We start from the raw sequence: 17,692 nt of genomic DNA, 5'->3' as shown, positions 1-17,692 counted from the left end.
GCAGAACTGCTGCCTAGCCATTTGGTCCCCAGTCTGTAGCGGTGCATGGGATTCTTCCGTCCTAAGTGCAGGACTCTGCACTTGTCCTTGTTGAACCTCATCAGATTCCTTTTGGCCCAACCCTCTAATTTGTCTAGGGCCCTCTGTATCCTGTCCCTACCCTCCAGTGTATCTACCACTCCTCCCAGTTTAGTGTCATCTGCAAACTTGCTGAGGGTGCAGTCCACGCCATCCTCCAGATCATTAATGAAGATATTGAACAAAACCGGCCCCAGGACCAACCCTTGGGGCACTCCACTTGATACCAGCTGCCAACTAGACATGGAGTCATTGATCAGTATCCGTTGAGCCCGACGATCTAGCCAGCTTTCTATCCACCTTATAGTCCATACTTCTTTATCTTGCTGGCAAGAATACTGTGGGAGACCATATCAAAAGCTTTGCTAAAGTCAAGGAATAATACTTACCACGAAGGAAAGAGATAGATAGCATCACTTCACTAATTATGACCTACTCTTCTCAAAGAATTTCTGAAACCAACCTAAGAAATTGTTTGTGTTTCTCTTTTGCTATTTTAGTGTCTCTGGTGTAACACATTTACAACTTGAGCCTTAAATACAGTTTCACCACAGTTTAATGGGATATTTCTCTGTGCACTGGATGGGTAGGGAAACAACCCAAATGGAGGTAAAGAATTAGGCAATGGTGCAGATTTATCCCAGAGAACACTGATTTTGTGACTATATAAAGACAGATGTTAGGCCCGCCAACAAGAGGATTCAGTTCACACAACTTTTGTGATGTCGGATAGTCTTTGTGTACAGTGATTCAGTTCAGCTCAGTTTACATTATTGCACATTATTTCAGAAGTCTATTCAAAAAGCCTTCTTAGAGCATCCTGGCCTTTTACTCAGATTTTCTTAACATTAATCTAACGTTTTTGAAAGCACACTCTGTGATACCTTCAAAACAACCTTGCCTTGTACAGGTTGATAATGCTGAATGACTCTCAGATGACAAATTGTCTCAGTGACTTTTTTCTGTCTTTTTAAAACACCTGAGCTACAGCTTAATGCAAATGAAAAGCATTTTCAAAGTAAACCCCAACATCCATACATACATCAAATTAATTACATATTTCAACTGTTGTCAACAACTGCTAAAATACATTAATTAATCAGGAAATTCGCTCCTGAGAAATCAACAAAATACACTCTATATACATTAATAATTACCGAGATGTTATGATGTAACTGATATTCAGACATGACCAAATCAATTTATTTACTTACTTATCCAGAACTTTTAAGGTAGTTTTATTTAATTAAATCAACAATTGGAAAATGCTGGGGTAAGTCCATTTTTAACTGAATCTAAGTTTCCATAGAAATAGAGCTTGACACAAATCAAAGAGTCTGACATATGTGGGTGACCATGTGCCACTGGCATTGCCTGCAATCAGATATAAAGTGTTTTTAAAGCCTGTAGAAAAGAGATTCAGGACATCCAACTTATCCCCTATTTTGACTTTCTAGGAGAAATCAGAATGAAGGCTTTGGGAAGTAGGGAATTTATTGAGATAGGCCTCCTGCTACCATGCTGTAAATACATTAAGCAACTGGTTTTCAGAAGTTACAGGAATCTTCCAAATAATGGCATGAACTTTTTGAACATCTACATATCAAAATCATGTACCAGAACACAGTAAATCTAATAACATTGAACAGTTGATCTATGTTTTTATTGGTTTCTTTATGTTGCTCTGCATATATGTATATAAATTAAATGAAATTGAATACCAACTATTGAGTAAAAAAACACAACTAGACTAGTTGAAGGCAAAGCAAATCCTTAATCCATTATTGCTAGGAAACTGCATACCCTATGCTGCTTTATTTGTTAGACAATAAAGCATACATGCCTGTTAAGAAAATGTACCACAACATAGCACAGTCAGTGAAATTTGGACCATCAAATTACCAGATAACATAATTGAGAGAAAATGGTTAGTGAAAGAGGAAATCGTGTATTATATCCCCTTTGCTATACTGAATTAATTTTCTCTCTAAAAATCAAAGAGAAATTGTAATAATTGTATTAAATTGTATTGTATTAAATTTGGACCAAGTACAAATCAGATGCAGCAGGAGCAAGTCCCACATGTTTCTCCAAATCCTGACTTCCTGTGCTTCTTGATCTGTCCCTCCAGCCACCTCTACCGCTATTATGTGAGAGAGAAGAGGATTGCACCTGTGACTTCTTCCCAAAGGTTGGAGTTGCAGCAGTGACCTGGCTTTGCCAAAGCACCTGGCCTTCCATCGGGGTTAGAGGGAAGCATTTTGTCTCATCATCCATGTAGTTCTGTCATATGGGGCTTTGTGGAGGTAGTGGGAACAGGATTTGGTGCTGATTTTTCTACTCTAAACATTACTGCATTTACAAGAGCACTCAGGTGAAGAAAATGACAAAAGTGAGTTATGTGAGCAGCATGTTTCAGATCTGGAGTGTATATACTAGAACCAGTCCATAACATCTGGCCCAGGATGAACTGATAAAACATTTGAATGGTGAAAGCACCACAGTAAATCAGAAAAGCTAATACAAGTATTTCATGCATCATGCAAAAATTTTCCTAAACAGTTCTAAAAACTTTAGAGTAACACCAGGGATGAACTTGGTCCGCTGTGATTACAATAAATGTTGAAAGTCAAATAATATAAATGGTATATAAGTCACTGTCTTCACACAGCAATGAAAACCATGCTGGTGGGGATTCCTCATACGCAGGGGAAGCAAAAAGTTTGTTCATTCTTTTTATGCACCTACCTATTCAAATTACTTGTGGTTAGAAAAAAGTTGGAATACTGGAGTTAAATTAACGATGGTGATGTATCAAGGATTATGTTGGCCTTAATGCTGACAGCTCTCATGAAGAATTAGCAGGAAAAAGCTTAAAAAATAATTAAAAAATTATGAAGTTGCTTGGGCAGAAATAGAACTGCCTTTTTCGAAGAATCTGATTCTTACTGACACCATGCCTTGCAAAATGAGGATTCTGCTGCTACACTAAGAGCTTCTACAGCTCATTTAGACTGTAAGCAGAAGGAAATAACATCTGACAAGTGAGGTACCTGTGCTACTGAAACAGCAAATTGAATTGGGAAATTTTTGAAATAAGGTTTATGCTTGCATAATTTTAAATTAATATATGATATGATAGATCTGTAAGTAGTTTTTTCTGTTGCAAGACCCTTTTGGTGAAGTAAAATACTCCATGATGTGAGAACATGAAGAAAGTGAGGTTTTGCAAAGACACTTAAATTTTCACGCTATTTCTGAAGATAACGTTAAACATGACAGCTATGGGGTTTGGGTCCCCTCCCTGCCAAAAAAAATACTGTAAAAATAAATGTTTTCCAGTGAATACTCAGAATTAAATTAAAATATTGTGTTTATGATTCACTATGGGCAGGAGTCAAAATGGAAGAGGGTTAGCACAGATATATGGCTTACACCCACCTTCCACAAATAGCCATCTTGTCCTCTAAAAGAGCAGAACTTTCAGCATTTAATCATAATATAACTGACGTAGTGATGTCTGCCCAAGTTCGTATACAGCCTGAAAAAAATAGCTGCGGTGCTCCTGTTCATCTCAATATGTTGGGAGTTTCAGTGCCAATGATCACAACTATTTAACCATGTTAACAAATTTAAATGAGCTGTTAACTATTTCATGGCTGATTGAAGCATGTAAAAGTAGAGGGACAATCACAGTATAATGAGCCTCACAGACTACTGGGAGGGCAATAGGCTGATCTACCAGGCAGGGAAGGTGAAGTCCAAATAGCACACCCCCCAATAGCACACCCTCAGTTCTCTTCTCACAGCTATCTGTATTAACAAAAGTGTAAAACCAAACATAACCCCCCTGTGATGCAGTACGAGTGAAATATGACCATGTATATCACTGATGTTGCCACTGTTAGACAAATTGCAACAAGACTTGTAAAAAAGATATCATATAAGGTGTCAACGGAAAAGTCATGATTTGCTAAATAACAGTATCCTGTTTAAATCCATGTATCATCACTGTATCTGACATTATGAATACTGCCTATATAGCTGTAGTTGAAATGTGTTTGTTCCTGAAGTAACACCCACAACGTAGTTTACATCCAGTCTAGCCAGCACATTGGGAATGGACTATTTAAGCTTCATTGCCCATTAAAGACACTTAGGCCTGGTCTACCCTACAGAGTTAGGTCGATGTAAGGCAGCTTACATTGACCTAATTATGTCAGTATACACTACAGCCTTGCTCCCGGGACCCAGTGTAAGCTGTCCTGCTACACCAACATAATAACTCCACCTCCATGAGAGGTGTAGGGCTGATGTCAGTGTAGTTAGGGCAATGTTGTGTCCGTGCAGACACTGCGGGTACTTACATGAGCTGTTGACTGTCATTCTAGTCAATTTCACGGCTCCAGCACAAAGAAAACCACTCACAGCTCAGGCTGTTACTCCGGGGCAGGTGGGGGCCCCACCTGCTCCTGGCTCCTCGCTCTCACACTGGCTGTTCCCTGGGCTCCTGGCTCCTCACTCTTACTCTGGCTGCCCCAAGGTCCTGGCTCCCCACTCCCAGGCAAACTGTTGCCCAAGCTTCCTGCTCCCAAGCGGGCTGAACTGAGGATCCCTGCTCCCTGCTGGGAGCCTGGCTGCATGAGGTTCCTTGCTCGGAGCCCGGCAGACACTCAGGATCTAGGGATAGAGCTCTCCATTGGGAGCCCGGGTGGCTCTAAGCCCTCCTCCCCACCACCCTTCTTAAGCCAGTGGAAGCACTCCTGGTGATGACAGGCACCACTGACAGAAGGAGGGCAGTCTGGACATGAACCACCATAGTAATTACTGAGGTGGCTGTAAGTCAACCTAACATAGGTAGACTTAAGTTTGTAGTGTAGACATGCCCTTAGCGCTCACAATGGCCCATAGAAGAAACTCATTCCACCAAGACATCTCTTCCTGCGGACGCCTAAGCCTCCAAGCGGCCATTGGCTACCCCTTGTGAATCATCAAGCCTTGTAAGGACATGTGATATGCTCATGTGACCCTAGACTGCATCTTGTGCAAGTAACTTTCCACAAACTGGGCTGTGAGTTTTGTTGGAAACAGACAATTTCCAGGCACATGGCAAAGGTTACAAAAGATTCATGGTATGGCTCCATTTTGCCTCTTTCCTGCCCTGATTCTTTGGACTGTGGATTTACAACTAAAAGGAGCACATTGAACTATGGACTAATGACCTTCCAATCTTTTGAAAGTTACCAGAGAGATTTTACAAACCACCAGTCTATCCCATCCCTGCTACAAACCTGATGTAAGGACTTTGCAATTATTGTATGTATATGATCTATTAACCATTTTCACTCTTTTCTTCTTTTCTTAATAAACCTTTAGATTTTAGTTACTAAAGGATTGGCAACAGCGTGATTACTGGATAAGATCTGAGTTATATATTGCCCTGGCTAAGTGGCTGATCTCTTGGGAATAAAAGGACCCTATACTTGATTAAATTGGTTTTCAGTAGCCACTCATCATAGAGTTCAGTGTCTGGGTGGTAAGACAAAGGCTGGAATACCGAAGGAGACTGCGTTTTTTATTTCTTGTTAACCAGTGTGGTGAGATAGAAATTTACTTTTGTTACTGGCTTGGTATAATGATAGAATAACCACCAGTTTGGGATGAGTCTGCCCTACTTCCCAGCAGTTGTGCTGAATCTGATATTCTCTGTTGTGACCCACTGAGGCCCACTGACACCCCCAAGCAGTCTCACTGTTCTTAGGATCTGGACTAGCCCACATCTCTAGGACGGCTGCCTTTACAAGCCTTTCTTCTAGGGCTTTCACAGCCCACTTCATCTGAGGCTTCCACATAGCTGGCTCCTGCTCCCAGAAAGTGTCTCCATCTCAGGTCTTTTGCACGACAAGTACAGAGAGCCCACTCTCTGACCCTTCTCTCATTCTGGGTCTCCCTGTCTGCTCTTCTGCCTAAGTGTCAGGAAGCCTTATACACAACTTCCTGCAGGGTACATGACTAGAAGCAAGAGTGGAACCTGCTAGAGTTCCCAGTCTTAAAAGGGCTCAAAGACTGTAACCAGTGCACTGGATGTGAATGCACCCCCAAAATCCTGTGCCCAGTTACAGATCTTTGGCCAGGTGGAGGTGCAGGACTATAGAGCTGGTGGCCATGTACCTCCGCAGTTTGACCAAGCAAAACTCTATGATGGTGGCTTATGCAGAACGTGCATGCTTAGGGGCATACAGTCCCCCTGCATATCTGTTTTATGGTTCCTCAATGTCTGAGCAGCAGGACTACTACAGTGTGACTGTAATCAAGATCAGCTCTGCAGCCCGGCTACAGCATTATAGGCATATTTGTGACCAGTATCCATCTGCTGGAGTCAAAGAAGGCTTCAATACTCTTCAGAGATGTTGGGAGGAAAAAGAAATACACAAAAAGACATTCTTTTAAAAAAAAGAGTACAAAGGCAAAAAGAAGGGCAGTTTGTAAAAATGTAACTTGAGGAAACATAGTTGTAAACACAGAAAGGTCAGTTTACACTTAGTTTACTCTTCATCATGTTTAATTCAATGAAGACTAATTTTAAAACACTGCCTGCAAGCACTCAGAATACTGAAAATTTTATTCCTGAAACCCTTGTTTTACTTCATTAGTTGCAGGCACCTGTGAGTCCGCAAAAATGTAAAAAACTAAACATCATAAATTCACTGATTGTTATGAATATTTATTGATTACCACATTCTGAAAAATCAAAGCTGTGATAATTTACTGTACCATATGAGTTTGTATGCTTTATACAAAAATAACTCTCTCTACCCAATAACATCATTTCACTGAAGCTTGAAACCACATAATTCAATGCTATGCTATTCTAATTAAGACCTCAATGGGTTTGTTTCTTTTATTTTTCTTACTGCACTTCACACTTGGAAGTTAATTCAACACACATGTGCGTGTCTTCATTTAGGACCTGGTCCTGCATTTCTTATACAATCAGTTGATGTTCTAGATGTATAGTGAACGTAGACGCATGTCCTTCATTTCTCAGACCCAATTCTTCGCCCGCTGACGTCAACTGACCCCTCAGAGCCCACCTGGAAGGTGCTGAATGTCAACACCCTTGGCATTCAGTAGGAGTTGAGGAGAGTGCTCAGCACCCCACATGATCCAGTCATTATACATGCAGAAATCGCATTTATATCTATTTAAGCTTCTTACATGGTCCTCATTAAATATGTTGGGTGCTCAGAAACTATGATAATCCTCACACCACCACCACTGAGAGATAGGAAAGTGGGGATCCATTTTACACATGGACAACAAAAGTACACAGAGAGACTAAGGGCTTTGCTACACATCAAGATACTGCGGGGTAAGCCAAGATGTGACTCTACAGCATGCCAGCTCACTGTACAGTAACATCTCACGTGGACACTGCCACAGCACAGGGATACAGAGCACAAAGTTCCAGAGTGAGGCTTGATATACTCCATGCAGAATATTACCAAGCAGCAAGCTGTAGATTCATACCCTGGCTTGCCATGCAGTAACTTCCCATTTTGACAGGCCATAAGGGAGGCTTGCCAGTGGTCACACAGGAAGTTTGTGGTAGAATGGGGAACTGAACCTGGGTCTCCTGTGTTCCAGGCTAGTGCCCTACCAACTGGTAACACATTATAACCTTCTTGCATTACAGTTTCCATTTAAGGGGTCACATGTTTATTATTGAAATTCTATAGGATTTGTGCTCCTCAGTCACTTAAGTGCTTTTGAAAAAAAAAACCTCATTTTAAATATTTAGGGTTTTGAAATGTAAAACTGTTTCTCACACACACAAAATGTACACAGTGATAAATGTATATTTCAGCATTTTAAATTTTCAAACAATATATTTACTAGCACTTTGTAAATTAGTGTTATACTCATGATTACTATGCCAATAATTTTCTATTATATTACTCAATTTATTGTATTCTGTTGAACAGCAAAAACACAAATATTTTGTGTCTGAAAGCTATCATATTATTTGGCTAATCAATCAAGCAACATTTTAATTATTGGAAGGAAAGTGCCAATTAAAGAATATGACCTGATAAAGTTGGGCAATGAAGTGTGTGTTCTGTAACCAAAAAGTATCAATATAGATACTGGACTGTCAGAAGGGAAAGTGCATGTGTGTTTCTGTGGGTTTTGTTTTTTTTTTACTGGGGTCTGATTCTGTAGACACTTCCTACCAAGTGTAGGGATTAAAATCATAGATGAACATAATTCGTTGGGAAATAGTCAACATGGCTTTTGTAAAAGGAAATCATGCCTCACCAATCTACTAGAATTCTTTGAGGGGGTCAACAAGCATGCAGACAAAGGAGATCCAGTGGATATAGTGTATTTAGATTTTCAGAAAGCCTTTGACAAGGTCCCTCACCAAAGGCTCTTAAGCAAAGTAAGCAGTCATGGGATAAGAGGGAAGGTTCTCTCATGGATTGGTAACTGGTTAAAAGATAGGAAACAAAGGGTAGGAATAAATGGTCAGTTTTCAGAATGGAGAGAGATAAATAGTGGTGTCCCCCAGGGATCTGTACTGGGCCCAGTCCAATTTAACATACTCATAAATGGTCTGGAAAAAGGGGTAAATGGTGAGGTGGCAAAATTTGAAGATGATACAAAACTACTCAAGATAGTTAAGTCCCAGGCGCACTGTGAAGAGCTACAAAAGGGTCTCACAAAACTGGGCGACTGGGCAACAAAATGGCAGATGAAATTTAATGCTGATAAATGCAAAGTAATGCACATTGGAAAACATAATCCTAATTATACATATACAATGATGGGGTCTAAATTAGCTGTTACCACTCAAGAAAGAGATTTTGGAGACATTGTGGATAGTTCTCTGAAATCATCCACTCAGTGTGCAGCGGCAGTCAAAAAAGCGAACAGAATGTTGGGAATGATCAAGAAAGGGATAGATAATAAGACAAAATATCATATTTGCTCTATATGTGGTACGCTCACACCTTGAATACTGCGTGCAGATGTGTTCGCCCCATCTCAAAAAAGATACATTGGAATTGGAAAAGGTTCAGAAAAGGACAACAAAAATGATTAGGGGTATAGAACAGCTTCTGTATAAGGAGAGATTCATAAGACTGGGACTTTTCAGCTTGGAAAAGAGGCGACTAAGGGAGGATATGATAGAGGTCTATAAAATCATGAGTGGTATAGAGAAAGTAAATAAGGAAGTGTTATTTACTCCTTCTCATAATACAAGAACAAGGGGCCACCAAATGAAATTAATAGGTAGCAGGTTTAAAACAAACACAAGAAAGTGTTTTTTCATGTAATGCACTGTCAACCTCTGGAACTCCTTGCCTGAGGGTGCTGTGAAGGCCAATACTATAACTGGGTTCAAATGGGAGCTAGATAGATTCATGGAAGATAGGTCCATCAGTGGCTATTAGCCAGGATGGGCAGGAATGGTGTCCCTAGCCTCTGTTTGCCAGAAGCTGGGACTGGGTGACAGGACATGGATCACTTGATGATAACCTGTCTGTTCATTCCCTTTGGGGAACCTGCCATTGGCCACTGTCAGAGGACAGGATACTGGGCTTGATGGACCTTTGGTCTGACCCAGTATGGCCGTTCTTATGTTCTAAGAATCAGCATGGTGGAAGGAAGTATTAAACTAAGAGCATGTCTACATTAACAACTTTTGAACCTGTATCAGAGAAAAAAATCCCTAATATAAATGAACACTAAAATTAGCCTGGAGAACAGCCACTGGAACCAACATATTCATCTTATTATGTATAGAATACCTATGTGAGAGGACTGTCAACATATACTACATCAGGGATCATCAACCTTTGGCACGCAGCCTGCCAGGGTAAGCCCCCTGGTGGGCCGGGCCAGTTTGGTTACCTGCCGCATCTGCAGTTTTGGCCGATCGCAGCTCCCACTGGCTACGGTTCGCCGATCCAGGCCAATGGGGGCTGCGGGAAGCGGCGTGGACCGAGGGATGTGCTGGCCACCACTTCCTGCAGTCTCCATTGGCCTGGAGCGGCGAACCGCGGCCAGTGGGAGCTGCGATAGGCTGAACCTGCGGACGCGGCAGATAAACAAACCAGCGGCCTGCCAGGGGGCTTACCCTGGTGGGCCACGTGCCAAAGGTTGCCAATCCCTGTACTACAGTAAACAGAGGATTAATCCTAGCATGCCTCTTGCTAAAAGTTTCTAAAATCTTTGATTCTCTGCTTATAGAACTGAGTTACATAATCTTCAAAGCACCAGTCTCATACTTTAGGTCAAGAGGACCAGAGGATGACTTTTGTATAACCTAGTAGTAATCAGATACAGAAACTGAGCCCAATTCTATCATCAGATATATGTGCATAATTCAAACTGAATTTGCAATATAGTCTCAGGACCTGAGTCTCCACCTACTTATTCTGGTTTTACACTGTTATGACCCGAGTGACTTCTGTAAAGTTATTCTTCATGCACACTGAGCGTCAGAAGACACTTCGGGCCTTAAGGTGTGTAGTGAATATATATATTTTCTCCCATGCTTGGGAAAGTGTAATGGAAGTTAGCCTGTTAGGGGCTTATTATCCACTGCCTTGCTCTTGGTATAGTCATTCACACTGAATGCAAAGTGGATATACAGTGCTAACCTTTGATTTAGTAACATTTTACACCTTGTAAGGATCTGTACATTTTGCACAGAAATACATGACTACACAAGCTGCAAGATAATTAGACTTCTAGATGCCTATTAATAATGTACTATATAGGTTTTTTGAACTAACATCATGTGACTGTAATAGAGTAAAGGTTCCAGTTCTGCAAAGGTCAAATAACTGGAAGATGTGAAAACTTTATTTTTTATTTTTAAGCAGCACAAAGAAAAGAGACAGAACTCTGACTGACAACACACAAAGAGATAAAGAAAGAAAAAAAGCCCTGCACGATAAGCACCTTCTACAGTCTGGGCAGTTAACAAGTAATAAATAAAAACAACGTTGAATAAACCTACTGTGCCTTTCATTCAGCAAATGACACAAAGTGTCCAGATTCATTTTCAATGCCACTCTCACCTGAAACACCATGTTTCTGAATTCACCACCAGATCAGCTCCCTCTTCTGAACAGATGCCTCTGGATGAATATTTTAAAGAAAAAACAATGGTTCACAGCTGTCCAGCAGTGCAAACTGGATCTTTAATGAGGATACGATGAAATAAATCAAAGAAGAAGCTGTCTGAACTTTAAGCCTCATTGAGAAACTACTCTAAAAATAAGGAGGTAAGTTTAGGATCCAGTCATTTACCATATCTTACCACAGAGCCAGAAGACTACCCAGAAGTCATCTACTACAGGACAGGCCCAACAAAGAAAATAACAGAACGCCACTAGCCATCACCTTCAGCCCCCAACTAAAACCTCTCCAACGCATCATCAAGGATCTACAACCTATCCTGAAGGACGACCCATCACTCTCACAGATCTTGGGAGACGGGCAAGCCCTTGCGTACAAACAGCCCCCCAACCTGAAGCAAATACTCACCAGCAAACACACACCACACAACAGAACCACTAACCCAGGAACCTATCCTTGCAACAAAGCCCGTTGCCAACTGTGTCCACATATCTATTCAGGGGACACCATCATAGGGCCTAATCACATCAGCCACACCATCAGAGGCTCGTTCACCTGCGCATCTACCAATGTGACATATGCCATCATGTGCCAGCAACACCCCTCTGCCATGTACATTAGTCAAACTGGACAGTCTCTACGTAAAAGAATAAATGGACACAAATCAGATGTCAAGAATTATAAACATTCAAAAACTAGTCGGAGAACACTTCAAACTCTTTGGTCACTTGATTTCTGACCTAAAAGTTGCAATTCTTCAACAAAAAAACTTCAAAAACAGACTCCAACGAGAGACTGCTGAATTGGAATTAATTTGCAAACTGGATACAATTAACTTAGGCTTGAATAAAGACTTGGAGTGGATGGGTCATTACACAAAGTAAAACTAGTTCCCCTTGTTTATTCCCCTCCCCCACCCCCACTGTTCCTTAGACGTTCTTGTCAACTGCTGGAAATGGCCCACCTTGATTATCACTACAAAAGGTTCTCCCCCCTCCCCCGCTCTCCTGCTGGTAATCGCTCACCTTGAGTGAAAAGGAGTACTTGTGGCACCTTAGAGACTAAGAGACTTAGAGACAATTTATTTGAGCATAAGCTTTCGTGAGCTACAGCTCACTTCATCGGATGCATACTGACCTTAAGTGATCACTCGAGTTACAGTGTGTATGGTAACACCCATTGTTTCATGTTCTCTTTGTATATAAATCTCCCCACTGTAGTTTCCACTGAATGCATCCGATGAAGTGAGCTGTAGCTCACGAAAGCTTATGCTCAAATAAATTAGTTAGTCTCTAAGGTGCCACAAGTACTCCTTTTCTTTTTACCACAAGGAGGCATACTTAAGGCTTATTAAGGATCCATTAGGAGGATGCTTGCTTGATCTGTTTTTATTTAATTAATTTTTATAAGAAGGAACACACATAAATTGAACAGGTCCAACAGCATATAGACTATATCATTCTACTATAATTTTTGTTCCAATCCCAATAGCAATAGTTAATTCTTTTCGTGGTAGATAAAATTAAGAACCTCTCTCTTACTGCTTGCCACCTACATCTATGGAACAGTCTTACTGCACTATATATCATTCTCGTAAATTATTTTGGTGTTGGCCTGCCAGATCTTAGTGGGTTTCTTTGAAGAATAGTAAGTAGGTTCTTTCTGTCCATTTTAATGAAGTGTCAATGCTCTTCACAGAAAAGTTACTGGAATTCTATATTGTAATAGCTTATTCAACTGTAATAAAAGAATTAATCTGTATGCCACCTAACTGCCACATGGACAAAATAGAAAAAGATAGTAAAAATAAATGTTTTTACCCTATATAGTTTAGTTCCAGTGCTATGGCAGTTTATTCTGTTTGGGAATCACAATATATTTCTAAATTAGTAAAATTACTGGCTGAGCTTTGCCCAGGCTAGGAAAAAAATAACCTATTGTATTACAGTCCAGGACAAACAAAACACCAGTCCAGACAAGTGAAATTTAACCACTTGCTGCCTATCAGATATCAGCTGCCATGCATTTGTTCATTAGCTGACCAACACATCCCCCTGCATCTTACCATGTAAAATGGCCTTCCAGCTCAGTTTCCTTTAAGTGCCACCAACTGCAGAAGAAAGAGATGATTTGCTTGACCAGTCTGCTACATTCCTCCGGCACAGTTTAGCCAGTTACACTCTACACTGCACCCCAGGAAGAATCCACATGGCTAATTATGTATCTTGCTCTTTCTGAAGTGCAGAATGAAATGCAATTGCCATTTGGTGTCATTCACAAGGAAACTGAGATGGGAAAACAGCTTTCATTTATCAGCCTCCAGTCGGTCAATGCACTCAGGGTCTGTAAGTACAGGTCATATCAGACCAGCAGCTTGTACAATGGGGCAGGAGGGATAAAACATGCTGAGCATAGAACAGAACAATTAAAAACTTAAAGATCCAGGCTGTCCTTTGAGAAGTTACCCTAAAAATCACCCAGTTTGTCATTAATGTCAAATATTGCAGAGCGCTTGCAAGGGCTAGTACAAGCTGCTGGTGTGATTCAGTGCACCAAATAGAGTGCACAAAATCTAATAGAAGTGCCTTGCATTTCCTTTAAGATCTCCCCATACCAGTGTGTTTATATTCATGAATCCTGAGTAAAGGGTTCCTTTTCAAATTGAAATATCAGATTTTTTCGCTTACAGCAGCATGAACTGAATCACAGAGGAAATGTATTTGCAGCCAGGAAAACATGCAAATATCCAGTAGGAAGCACAAGCAAACATGTTACTACCACATAGATGACAGGTTTCAGAGTAGCAGCCGTGTTAGCCTGTATCCGCAAAAAGAACAGGAGTCCTTGGGGCACCTTAGAGACTAACAAATTTATTAGAGCATAAGCTTTCGTGAGCTACAGCTCACTTCATTGGATGCATAGCATGGAACATATAGTAAGAAGATATAGATATATACAGACAAGTTGGAAGTTACCATACAAACTGTGAGAGGCTAATTAGTTAAGATGAGCTATTATCAGCAGATGGCCCATTTAGATAGTTGACAAGAAAGGGTGAGGATACTTAACTTAGGGAAATAGATTCAATATGTGTAATGACCCAGCCACTCCCAGTCTCTATTCAAACCCAAATTAATAGTATCTAGTTTGCATATTAATTCAAGCTCAGCAGTTTCTCTTTGGAGTCTTTTTTTGAAGCTTTTCTGTTGCAAAATTGCCACCCTTAAATCTTTTACTGAGTGGCCAGAGAGGTTGAAGTGTTCTCCTAACGGTTTTTGAATGTTATGATTCCTGATGTCAGGTTTGTGTCCATTTATTCTTTTGCGTATAACAAAAACACTAACCCAGGAATCTATCCTTGCAACAAAGCCCGATGCCAACTCTGTCCACATATTTATTCAAGTGACACCATCATAGGACCTAATCACATTAGCCACGCCATCAGAGGCTCGTTCACCTGCACATCTACCAATGTGATATTTGCCATCATGTGCCAGGAATGCCCCTCTGCCATGTACGTTGGTCAAACTGGACAGTCTCTACGCAAAAGAATAAATGGACACAAATCTGACATCAGGAATCATAACATTCAAAAACCGGTAGGAGAACACTTCAACCTCTCTGGCCACTCAGTAAAAGATTTAAGGGTGGCAAGACGCCAATGAGAAACTGTTGAGCTTGAATTAATATGCAAACTAGATACCATTAACTTGGGTTTGAATAGAGACTGGGAGTGGCTGGGTCATTACACATATTGAATCTATTTCCCTAAATTAAGTATCCTCACACTTTCTTGTCAACTGTCTGAATGGGCCATCTGCTGATAATAGCTCATCTTAACTAATTAGCCTCTCACAGTTTGTATGGCAACTTCCAACTTATCTGTACGTGTGTGTGTGTGTATATATATATATATACACATATACATACACACACCTTCTTACTGTATGTTCCATTCTATGCATTCGATGAAGCGGGCTGTACCCATAAAAGCTTATGCTCTAAAAAATTTGTTAGTCTCTAAGGTGCCACAAGTACTCCTGTTCTTTTTACAACATAGATGTTTGCTTAGACCCTGACCAAGACCTTTTGTCACACAATACACCATGTAAATCTCCAGCTAGTATCAGATCACTGAAATTAGACAATAAACTTCACAATTCTTTCGACAGACATACATCCCATCTTTCTCTTTTTAATTAAGGCCTAAAACAAGAAAGCCGCAGGAACACCACTCCATCAATCAATCTTGGTCCAGCAAGTGCAAGAGCATATACAAGCACTTCTGTAACCAAGCAGTCCACCTCCCCCTTTACCCTCCTGACACTGCTTTCATATATATACTCTATGTTCTGGAACTGAAAAGAGTGCAATAGGTTTCTAATGGGAAACATATACAGCTGGCCTTAGTTCTGTTCACGCTGAACTGAGACTTCCAACTTATTACAGTTTGTTCTGTATATTCTGCTATTTCAATATCTATTCTCTAATGATTTCAACATATTGGTCAGTATGTAAAATTATCTAGTTTTACTTTGAAAACTCCATCCTAAAACTTCAAGTCTGAGAAGCAGAATACCATTCATATGGTTCAAAATGTTCAAGGGACCTTTATGACCCAAACATTGCTGTACTAAAATGTATATGTTGGCTGTAGAACACAACATTTCCTATGCCATATTGATATATATTCAAGTTGGAAGAGTTCATTAGCTGATATGTATGAAAACACTAGGTTCATGTATATGGTGTTGTTCCAATTAACCCATGGAAGTAGACAACGTAAGCATCTTAAAGTAATTCCAACAAATGTAATTAACAGAGATAGGACTAACTCTGACTGATCCAATGAACGTTTTCCTGTGATATGTGCACCTGGCTCTAGAGCAGTGAGTGAGATTTGATTTCCTTTTTCACTCCAAACATAGCCCCATCTTTTTTCTCTCCCTACTGGAATGCACCGCTCCCCCTTAGAAAAAAGGGTGAAGGCATCTCTCTCTAACAACATTTTAGGGAAGGGAAACTGCTGCTTGAATTTATTAAATATTTAAGACTAGTTCTGTCTGTCTCTTCCAGTCAGATGCGACTAGGCTGAACAGTGATTGAGGATTGTGTGCAATCTCCTAGAGAAAACAAGCAACTGGATTGTTTCATTATCCCCACAGGGAGAGTCAGGGTGCTGGGAAAGAAAGCTTTAAGTGAGTGCCACTTACTATGTTTTAGCTCATATCACACTGTAGACAATCACTTTTTACTTGCTTACCGTATTCCTAGGAAATGTGGTACACTAGTGCAAGAACACACACACAACGTAAAGATGGGAGTTAAACTAGCTTCAAGTATAGTAAAGACTAAAACAAAGTCACTGGAAGAGTGGTCTCTATAATTAAATGACCTAACATTAATTCTCAAATTAATTGAGAAAAAATCCTTAATTTTAGTAAGTAGGCAGAAGGTCACAGTTTCCTATATATAAGGAAGACTGACTGAGTGACTGTCTTTCCCTGTGACAAGTGAAAGATGCCAATTATATTTGATTCTCTGTCACTGACAAGCAATGAGGCTGAAATCTCTCATTAGGGGCCTGATCCAAAGCCCCTTGAAGTCAATAGAAAAACTCAGTGATCTTAATGGTCATTAGATTAAGCCTCAAAAAATAAGTGAAATCTTTATTGGCATTTTTCTATGTGGTGTCATTTACAAACATACCAAATTCAGTGCCAAGTCCTCTGAGGTAAGGCCAGAATGGGAGTGGAGAGTACTCAGCTCCTCAGAGGACCATGCCCTAAAATGGCAACAAATCAACATATCAGAATGACCTTCCACAGTAAGCTTGAAGCAATCATATCAACTCAACAGTACAGCTTACACAAAACTTCCATTAAGCTAAGACAAATCTAACATTTTATGATATGTTCTCAGAAAATCTGGCTGCTTTTCATTTCCCCTCTCCCAAACACTTAAATATTACCTTTGAAACTTTTCACATTCCAAGCAGCAGTGGTTATATAACCTGACGCTCCTCTCTATTTGATATTCCTTGACAGTATGGAGAGGTCACAGCTATTCAGAACAAGTATTCTGCTAACTATTCCATACATTACTAAAACAGGAGGCTCAATTCGAAAAAGGTAATCAGGTTCTCAGAACACTAACCATATGTGTCAGGACTGAAGACCCTGCCTATTGTGCTACCTTGACAAAAAGAGAGTCAAAGCTGTACAGAAGCAAAACAACTAATGACACAAGAAAAGTACATCTCAGCATTTTATTTATTCAGGGCTTTTGGTACAGACATGAGCAAGGTATGGTATGTAAACTAAAATGCCTCAGGACCAAATCTTTACTTTTGTTTCTTTGCTCCTCCTTGTCAGGTTAGATCATGGAATGTGCAGATGTGGCTGTCAGTACTTAAGACAGATAAAGCAATATGACTGTTTATTCAAAATGACATTGTCAC

The 17,692-nt window shown here is 40.3% G+C and overlaps 1 protein-coding gene across 13 annotated transcripts in view; it reads right to left on the bottom strand.

Annotated features, from left to right (window-relative positions):
• Positions 1 to 17,692, bottom strand: part of GULP1 (GULP PTB domain containing engulfment adaptor 1) — a 287,093-nt gene that overhangs the window by 211,610 nt on the left and 57,791 nt on the right. The window contains exon 3 of one of the 13 annotated variants that reach the window (XM_075118010.1): positions 16,942 to 17,017. The exons of the other annotated variants lie outside the window; for them this stretch is intronic. The gene's annotated coding sequence lies outside the window, so the exon portion shown is untranslated. The remainder of the gene's footprint in view (positions 1 to 16,941; positions 17,018 to 17,692) is intronic. 13 annotated transcript variants of the gene reach the window in all.

This window comes from Caretta caretta, chromosome 11 (assembly GCF_965140235.1).
Source record: "Caretta caretta isolate rCarCar2 chromosome 11, rCarCar1.hap1, whole genome shotgun sequence".
Classification (NCBI taxonomy): Eukaryota; Metazoa; Chordata; order Testudines; family Cheloniidae; genus Caretta; species Caretta caretta.
Note: the sequence above shows the minus strand (reverse complement) of the source record. Positions and strands in the feature narration are given on the sequence as shown.